We start from the raw sequence: 10,207 nt of genomic DNA, 5'->3' as shown, positions 1-10,207 counted from the left end.
AGGGTTCTGCTTACCTGGGGCTGAAGAAGGGGGAGTGCCTGGACCTCTGGCTCTTTTTTGCTCCCCCAGGCCTGGGGAAGGAGATGATCTCAGAGATGGGTGGTGGAGATGGGCCCCTGCCCCTTGCAGTGGCCTGGAGGTAAAATCAGGTTGTCCCAGTACCTTTGCATTTCAGATAAATGATACAGATAACATTGGGGGTATATTTATACTAAAAATCTTGTTGTTTATCTGAAATGCAAATTTACCTGGGCATCCACGATTTTTATTTGCTAAATCTGGAAATGCTAGGAGGCCACAGCAGGAGATGAGATGGGGTTGCTGCCTGGGGCCTGAGCCTGAGCACCTTGGCTCTGCCCTGGCTGGGAAGGTCCTCAAGTGAGCTTTCTCCCAAATTCTAGCCTTTCTCTACCCCAGGTGATCTGGCAAGCAAGCTCTAACAGTCTTCTTCCCCTAGCTGTTCCAGTTTTCAAGACCAGGGGCTCTCTGCTCCTTAGAAGCCTAAATCTCCATTCTGGGGTCTGGCAGGACGGAAAGGGCAGTGGCCTGATGGTCAGACCAGGCACCCACCTGGGCTCTTTCCTGGAAACCTACAAAATCCAAGTCAACATGTTCAGGTTCGCTGGGTCTTCCAGTCTTTATTTGATTTGCCCCAGAGGGGTCTGGACCAGCCCAGGGCTTTGAAAACAACACTCCACAGAGCCCCAGAAGCCCTCAAACCACTCTCTTCAATAACCAGCCCAGCGATGCCTGTGTCTGTTTATAAGTTGGACTTCAAAATTCTGTCTGAATACAGGGCTCTTCTGCTCCTAGGACTGTCGGATCCCACTGGACTAAGGGATCCCAAATACCCGCCTGGTTCCTTCTACTTGCATTGACCTCAGTTCCTCACTGAAGAACACTTTGTTGCTCCCTCTTACTCCTTCAATAAACATTTATTAAGCATCAGCATATGCTAGGACACCCCAATGAATAAAGCAGACAAAAATCTTTGCCCCTGTGGGGATTATCTTCAAGTGGGAATCAATTGTCAGAAAACACAGGTAATGACTACGTCACTGGTAGAGTCCTTTAGGAGGTGAAACTGGCCACGAGGAAGAATCAGAGCAGGTTTAGGTGGAAGGGTAGTTCAGGAAGAAGTGGATACAGAGGGGAATATGCAACTGAAAGCAGGGTGCCCAGGCAGAACCTCCTTAGGAAGGTGGTATTTGAGCTGAGACTTGAAGGAGGTGAGAGTCAGCCAAGGTGCTGGAGGGAACAGCGTTCAGACAGAGGGAATAGCCAGTGTTGGAGCAGGAGGGTAGATGCAGGGCGTGGAAGGGGAAGGAGAGGAGTGGGGCGGGAGAGGGAGCACAGAGAGGGTTCTGAGCTCAAGAGCGACTGGCTGCTTTAAAGGTCCATTCTGGCTGCCGGGCTGGGAAACGGCTGCAGGGAAGAGGGAAGAGTGGAGGCCATTAGGCCGGTTCCCAGTGACCAGCAACAGATGATGGCAGAGATGGCAGGAGACTTGGGCTGACCCTGGATGTATCTGAAGCTCCCGCCAACAGGTGTACTTGCCACACAAAATGAGAGGACTTGGGGAGGACGCCCAGACACCTGCCCTGTACTCCAGAGGGTAGTGCTGCCCTAGCCTAGTCCTGGAGCCAGAGTGCAATCGGAGGGCCCCAGGCCCCACGTCTAAATATTAGGAAGTCTAAATCGAGCTAGCAAAATATTTTCTATCCTCCTGCGTTTGTGACGATGGAATAGAAAAATATGTGAAAAGTTAGGGTTTTTATGTGACTGAAAGTTGGCAACATGTCACTGACTGCATTGAAGGCTTACTGCACAGTCTGGAGGTCCTATTCATGGGCCAGCAAATGTGTGAATAAGTGAAAAAATAAAGACATCTATAGTTCATAAGTTAGCATGAAATTTTTCCATAAAACTTACTTTTCTTGCCTCATTTCAGTATAATCATTAGTTAAGTTGTATGACCAAGATTTTCACATAATTTGTCTTCTAGTACCATTAATGATATAAAGAACCAAGAACTAAGTTGTACTCAAGTGTATGAAATTCAAATGTATTTTTGTCAAAAATATAAACTGAATGTAGAAAATGAATTACTTTTCATGATTTCAAAAATTATTTTGCTTCTAAAAATTCAAAATTAGCTATTAAAATTAAGAAGCAAAACACATTGGAATTATTGAATTAAACTTAAAGCTAAAATTTTAATTTACATTTTTGAAAGTCTAATTAGACATACGAAATATTTTGATAAAAATAAAACTGTCTGTGGTTCTCCTGGGCATCGTCCATCCAGTTGCCAAAGCAGAGGCATGTTCTTTCACATCACCGTGGGTTATACCTAGACTTACATGTATGCAAATTTGAGACTGTGAATTGTCTAATGTTGCAATCCATGCTCCTTAGCAACCAGATACCACTGTGATGAGTGCCATGCTCATCTGTAAGTAAGTCTGGAATCACAAATCAAACGTGAACACAAGTAAGAAAATGGACACTGGGCGGTACTGGGGAGTGATACTTCATTATGCTAGAATCTACTGCATTCCTGCTTAAAGAAGGATTTAGCAAGTTAATGCATTTGTTCTTGGTCTTATTGAAGCTCTTTGGTGCTTGAATCCTGCCAACACTCAGCAGCAGTGTCTGTCTCCAACATCGGCTGGGGCTCCACCACATACCTCCCTGGCCCTCAGACTACGACTAGAACAGATAGTGTGGTGATATTGGGGTCTAAATGGTGTCAGACTTGAGCGAATGTTTGTGGAGGTGGTGGTCCTACCCAACCAGATCGAAGCCCTGGATCACACATGTTCTTGAGAAAGTGATGTGTATGTGTGTGTGTGTGCTCACTTGTGCACATGCACGCTCAGTATGGGGACCCTCTAAGTAAGGAGCTCCCTGAAGTGTCCTTTTGGTCCAGGTCGGTAGGCAGCACCACTTGAAGGATAGACTTGCCATCACCTGAGATGGGGAAGCTGCGGATGAAGTAGCTTTGGGGGGGGGGGGCGGGTAGGAGGGTGTCAAGATCAGGAATTTGGGTTTGAAAATGTTGAGTTTGAGATGCCTTTTAATTACCCAGAGGAGAGTGTGTAAGCAGCTACATGAATGAGTCTGGATTTTGTGAGAGAGACAGAGACTGGGAGAGAGCTGGGCTGGACCAGTGAGCCATTGCATATGGATGCTTTGTAATGCCCCATGACTGGACAGGACCAACCAGGGAGAGAGTATAGACACAGAAGAAGAAGGCCTGAATCCTGGGGCACATGATATCTAGAGTTGGGGATAACACACAATAGGATGTTCACCATTAAAAATAAACAGAAATAACAAGCGTTGGTGAGGGTGTGGAGAAGTTGGAACCCGTATGCACTGTTGGTATGAATGTAAAATGGTGCAGCAGCTATGGAAAATAGTATGGTGGTTGCTCAAAAAATTAAAAATAGAATTACCATAAGATGAAGCAATTCCGCTTCTGAGTATGCACCCGAAAGAACTAAAAGCAGTGACTCAAAGAGAGATTTCTACACCCAAGTTCATAGCAGTACTATTCACAATAGCCAAAAAGTAGGAACAACCCAACGTCTGTCAGCAGACGAATGAAAAAACAAACTGTGGCAAATGCATCCAACGGAATATGATTCAGCCTTAAACAGGAAGGAACTTCTGACACAGGCTACAACGTGGATGAACCTCAAGGACATTACTCTAAGTGAAATGTCAGTTACAAGAGGACAAACATCGTATGTTTCTACTCAAACGAGATACCTGCTTTTCGAAAGTTCACATTATGCCACTTTGCCTTTATGAAAGACCTTCACCAGGACCTATTTTTGCTAACCTAAAGAATTCCAAAGAAAATTTTCACTTTTACGAAAAAAGGCGAAAAGTGGAAACAGCATTCACCATTTATTTTTGCAGCAGCTGTTGTAAAGGCAGCTCACCTCAGGCAGGGAGGGGGGCGCCCCACCAAGCTCCTTCCTGGGGACCACGCTCAGCATCTCAACATCAAGGTGCCAGAGCTTTGGACTGTGTCTTGAGCATCTGTGCTTTATCTCCATTTATTCTGTGCATCCCTTAGCAAAATGTGTCCTAAGGTCATTGCTTCTTCGCTTAACATCATTTCGGTTTCTGACAGGTTTTATAGGAAGGCTCTGCTTTCAGATAGCGGGGGAAACCTGTACTTAAGTTAGTGAAATTCATAGAGACAGAAAGCAGGATGGTGGTTGGGGGGCTGGGGGAGGGTGGATGGGGAGTTTTTGTTAAATTGGAACAGAGTTTTTGTTTTGCAAGATGGAAAGAGTTCTGAAGATGGAAGGCAGAGGCAGGCGCACAATAACGTACACTAGTTAACACCACCGAACTGGACACTTAAACATGGTTAAAATGGTAAATTTATGTTATGTATATTTTATCAAAATTTTTAAAATTAAAAACAGAAAGAAAGAGTTTTTTTAGGAAGAGTTGGGGACAAGATGAGGGACCATTAACAGAGACAGAGGAGGGACCAGAGATGCCCCTTTGGCCCAGTTCCCAGGTCTATGGTACGGTGGTGGTCTGTCCAGCTCAGAACGTCCCATGGTGTAGCAGGCCGTGGGGTCTCACGTATTTGTGGAACGCCATGATGTTCCCGTCCTACTGTTCTAAGCTTGTCTCACTTACTGCTGGTCACTCTCTTTCCTTAGGTTGCTTCCACATTGGGACCTAGGTAACTGCCCCTTGCACCCTCGACTTCCTCCTCAGCCAATGGACTTTGCACACCTCGCCTGTCTTCCTTCCTTTACCCCACTCCCTTGTTATTTCAACCCTTGTGTCCAAATAATCCTAAACCTCACTTTCTTGTGCCACCTTCATGTTTCAGATCTGCCATCAGCTCCTTGCCAGACAGATGCCAGATGACTTTTCCAAAATGAATGATGAAGGAACGGATGATGGATCCAGATGATGAACCCGGGAGGGTCTTCTTGTTCCTTGCTCCTCTCAAGTCCGCTTTCACCATCAGCTGCCCACAGTGGGTGTTCCGTTTGTAGAAGAAAGAGAAGAAGGAAGAACAGAAGGACGTGGGAGGAGAGGACAAGAGTGCTGGTCAGGAGATGCAGGCTCTCGCTCAGAAATAAGAAGCAGCACAGCAAGCATTTCTTAAGAGGTTAATACTCCACACATTGCAATACTGAACAGTAGCTTTTAATGTAAGACCATGAGGCTGCAAGAAAATGCGTGCCTTCCTACATGCTTCAGGGAGTGTCAGTGACTATACTTGTGGCATCTGTATACCCACGGGGACCTCTTTAAGAAATAGCCCGAGAACTGAGTTTCCATACAGGGCCTCAGGTTATGTGGTCTGAGTTATTGGTGACGGAGGAGTGAGTTAACAAAGCCAACACATTTGTTTAAATACCAGCGTGTGATGGTTAATATTATATGTCCACTTGACTGGGCCGCAGGGCGCCCAGATGTTTGGTTAAATATGATTCTGGGTGTGTGTGTGAAGGTGTTTCTGGATGAGATTAGCATTTGAATCACTAGATTGAGTAAAGCAGATGGCCCTCCCCATCGTGGGTGGGACTCATCCAAACTATGGAAGGTCTGAATAGAACAAAAGGCTCGGGAAGAGAGAATTCCCGTCTCTGCCTGACTGTCTTCCAGCTGGGATCTTGGTCTTCTGCCTTCGGACTCAGACTCAGGCTGGAACTACGCACCATGGGCTCTCTGGGGTCTCCAGGTTGCTGACTGCACGTCTTGGGACTTCTCAGCCTCTAAAGTCTCATAAGCCAATTTTACACACACACACAGCGTAATTGTAACTGGTGGGGGTCTTGTGTTGTTGTGGTGGTTAGCATTAATTTCCCAGTTATCATAATGTTCGAATTTTGATGGAGAAAAAGAGGCACGTCCTCAGTGACCACGTTCTGACATGTTTTAAACTGAAGAGTTGCTTGCGCCACCATCACTGTCCGAGCTCTACATGCTCACTGCCCAGGGACTTTTATCGTCATGGTCAGGGTGGTGTCAGGCTGGCAGAGCAAAATCATTGCTATTTGACTTTCAACTGTGAAATTTTGCAGTAATATTATGAGTTGCTCCCCTTAACAATTGTCTGGCTTACAGACTCCCGGGAAGGTGAGAATGATTTAGAGTTTATGGGGAGCAGTGTAGTTTCATCATAAAAACAGTGCTGCTGTGAAGGCCAGGGGGGCGCTGACAGCTTGTGTTCTCTTCTCCCATTCTGATTTTCCTTATTTTCAGCCTGACATCTTTTTTTTTTTTTTTTTAATAGATTTGCTTTGAGTTTTTGCACATCTACAAGATCCATTTGAAAACTTGATGGTTGGAGAGTGGAAATGGTTTTATGGTTGGGAAAGATTGCCCACGGATTTTTTTGAAAGCAGTGGTTTCTGATTCTGCATTCAGAAAGAGCTGCAGTCTTCATGTTAATAAGCTTGCCCAGTTTGAAAAGAAATAGATGAAGTCAAAACACAGGATGCAAAGGCGGAGAGCCTGTTTCTGTGACACTGTCAGCGGCTTAGAGACGTCTTCCTAAGGGGTCCTCTCTTAAACGGCAGCTTCAATCTGTATTGGCGTTACAGGCAGTGGAGTGATAGCAGAGACCAGGTCCAATAAAAAAATCCCCCCATTGCATGATGGAGCTGCCATTTTCAGATGGAGGGTTGATTTCATAATAAAATTTTTTAACATGAGAATAAATTAGGGCCAATAATCACTGTATTACTACAGCTATTGTATACATATTTTCCCCACAGGTTTGACAAGAAAAACATCTTTTTAAAACACTAGCTATGGGACTTCCCTGGTGGCTCAGTGGTTAAGAATCCGCCTGCCAATGCAGGGGACATGGGTTCAAGCCCTGGTCCGGGAAGATCCCACATGCCATGGAGCAACTAAGCCCATGCACCCCAACTACTGAGCCTGCGCTCTAGAGCCTGTGAGCCACAACTACTGAGCCTGTGTGCTGCAACTAGTGAAGCCCATGAGCCTAGAGCCTGTGCTCTGCAACAAGAGAAGCCACCGCAATGAGAAGCACGTGCACCGCAACGAAGAGTAGCCCCCGCTTGCCACAACTAGAGAAAGCCCGCGCGCAGCAACAAAGACCCAACGCAGCCAAAAAAAAAAAAAAAAGTTAAAAATAAGTAAATAAATAAGTACAACACTAGCTGTTGTTTGAGGTCTTTCCCCGGAAGGTTGTCCTTGGCCACTGGAATGAACTGGCTGTTGTCCCTGTACCCTGGGTTTCGGAGAGCCAGTCCTGTCCTACATGGGATATAAGCCAGAAACCCCAGACTTACCTCCCACCTCCTCCTCCATCTCAAGAGCCTCCGCTGGCTCCCCAGCCCACCCCCACCCCGACCATTGCATCGCGCCCAGCGCCTGACCTCCTGATCCCTGCCCACACCCCTCGCCCCCATCTCCACTTGCACTCGGGATGGATTTTCCCCTCTCCATGCCTCCCCGATCCCAGCCCATTTCCCTCTTTGCTCCATTTTGAGTCCTGTCTCCATCAGGAAACATTGTGAGACCATCTCAAGCCATGGAGTCTAGTTCTCTGTTCTTCAGGAGAAGTACGGGTTCATGGGTTCATTTGTTCATTTGTTTGTTTGTCCATCAGATGTTCATTAAGCCCCTCAGGAATCAGGCACTGTTCTAGGTGCCGAGGACGCACGGGTGAACAAATCACAGCCTTGCACTTTCAGAAGACACAGCCCGGGTGGGGGTGGGGAGGGAGACGCACCATCGTGACAATGAGCTGTCTTGCTTTGGGGTTTGGCTGGAGCCCTGAGTCCTCTGTGGATGCTTGGGAGGTAAACTTGCCGCGGAAGTCTAAGGCAAGGTTGGGCAGGGCCTGGAATCTTGGCGGCACTGAGGTTTCATCAGATTGACCTTGTGCACGTGTACCCGGGCGGTGAAAGGGAAACTGGCGGCAGAGACTAGGTAGAGCCTCCTGGAGTCATCCAGGTATGAGATGGTTCAGATTTAGATGAAGGCCCTGGTGGTAGGGCTGGAGAAAAGGATAGCCTTAGTACTTCTTCATATATTTATTCAGAAAGAAACCACAGCTGGTATCAGAACAGGAGAGAAGTGGATTTCCATCAGAGTTTGTATTTTCAATTTTGTCTAAAAATGAAAATGACTATTATCCATCTATTTGTTCTTTTATGTAATCAATTAATTAACTCTTACCATCTATTGCCACCTGGTATGTGCCTAGGCTAGAGACCCAAATATCAAAAAGACAAGTCCTGATCCTAGTGAGTTTACGTCTAGTTGCAGAAATAATCACATTGCAGTTCGATGTCTGCAAAGAGAAGCTTGCATCACATGCCAAGGCCCACGCAGCATGGGGTGAGAAGGCTTCTGGTGACACTTCACAAAGACCTGGCACTCCAAAGGAAGGGCAGTTTTGGTGAGATGCAAAAGAGACCACTGGATACCAGGCCTGGAGCCAGGACAGAGGAGAAAACTGGCTCTTGAAGTTCTTATGAGAAAAATCGATGATTGATATGAAAGCATGTTTTTTAATTTATTAATTTTATTTATTTATTTTTTGGCTGCATCGGGTCTTCGTTGCTGTGTGTGGGCTTTCTCTAGCTGCGGAGAGCAGGGGCCACGCTTCCTTGTGGTTCGCTGGCTTCTCATTGCGGTGGCTTCTCTTGTTGCGGAGCACGGGTTCTAGGTACGCGGGCTTCAGTAGTTGTGGCACGCGGGCTCAGTAGTTGTAGCTCGCCGGTTCTAGAACGCAGGCTCAGTAGTTGTGGCGCACAGGCTTAGTTGTTCCGCGGCATGTGGGATCTTCCCAGACCAGGGCTTGAACCCGTGTCCCCTGCATTGGTAGGTGGATTCTTAACCTCTGCGCCACCAGGGAAGCCCCATGAAAGCATTTTGAACAGCTATAACTGTGTCATCCTTCCCCAGGGAAGCCAGTAACTGAAGCCCCTGGCGCACTGAGGGGGATATCGTGGTAGCACCTCCACTCACACTATCACATTCAGTGGCAAACCTTCAGTGAGTCAGGTATTATTATCTCCATTTTACAGACAGTAAGACTGAGGCTTTGTGCAGGTAAGGAACTTGGAGAAGGCAGCAGAGCCAGGAAACACAGGAACTAGGATGAATGCCTGGGTCTCCAGATTCCTCGCTGGAGCACATCCTGGGAAATGATGCTGTCACTTTCGTCTTCTCATGCCACCAAAACAAACTAAGGAATTTAATTATTTAAAGGTTATTTTTGGCTCCTTAACAAACACAAGTGGAAGCCTCTGTTGGCAGAATTGGGCTCAAAGGAAACTGCAGTTCATTAGTTCCAATCACTGGACAAAGAATTCAGGGACAGCGTGAAAACACTGGGTGTAACCATTGACCCTGGGTGGGGAGGGAGGGAACTCCCTCCAAGTGCCCACTTTTTCTTCTGTGCGCCGTGATGTCATCTGTCAAAATCCTTAACGGTTTCTCACTCAGTCTTCTAACGCTGAGTATCTGTGCTTTGTTTTTCACAGCAACACCAGTATCAGAGAACAATTCATGACGTCCACTTACAGGTACCATTTTTGAAGTATTTTCTGTTACTGAGCATCTTTGAGGTAGAACGACATAAGTGCACAAGTGGACCTTTTTGTGATAAGCTTCAGAACCAGAACTGGCCTTTTGATAAATGCTTTCTGGTAGTCGTCTTTAAGGAGGTAATTTTTCAAACTTGAGAGAGAGAGAAATAGGTTTCTAATTTTTCAGGTAGCTAATGAGGAAAATAGATAATTTAATAAATATATTTTGGTCCATATTAAACATATCTACTTGGTTCTGGTATAAAATCAACCTTCCTTCGATTGGTAGTGGAGGTGTTTTCGTTTGGAGGATTGGATTATTTCTGAATTCTACTTATTATACTAAATTGAATACCATACTATGAAATCCATTCCAACTTTTATGGATGTCCTTGCCCCCTCCAGGGGCTTCTTTAGGCCTTTGGTTTATTGGGGAAGAGTCATTTATTCCCTGCAACGATGCCCACGGTGCTGGCACATTACAGCAAAGAAAATAAGCCACAAAATTCAAGTTCCTACTGCAGAATAGTATCAACTTACATGATTTTCTTAAAATAATGAAAAATGTTAGACTATGACATCCTAGGGAAGGCTAGAAGATTCTTGCGTATCTAATCAAAATGTTACCATCCCAGAAACATATT

The sequence above is a fragment of the Balaenoptera physalus genome (genome assembly GCF_965194825.1).
Source record: "Balaenoptera physalus genome assembly, chromosome: 14".
Classification (NCBI taxonomy): Eukaryota; Metazoa; Chordata; class Mammalia; order Artiodactyla; family Balaenopteridae; genus Balaenoptera; species Balaenoptera physalus.
The sequence above is the reverse complement of the archived record's forward strand: the minus strand, read 5'-3'. Positions refer to the sequence as shown.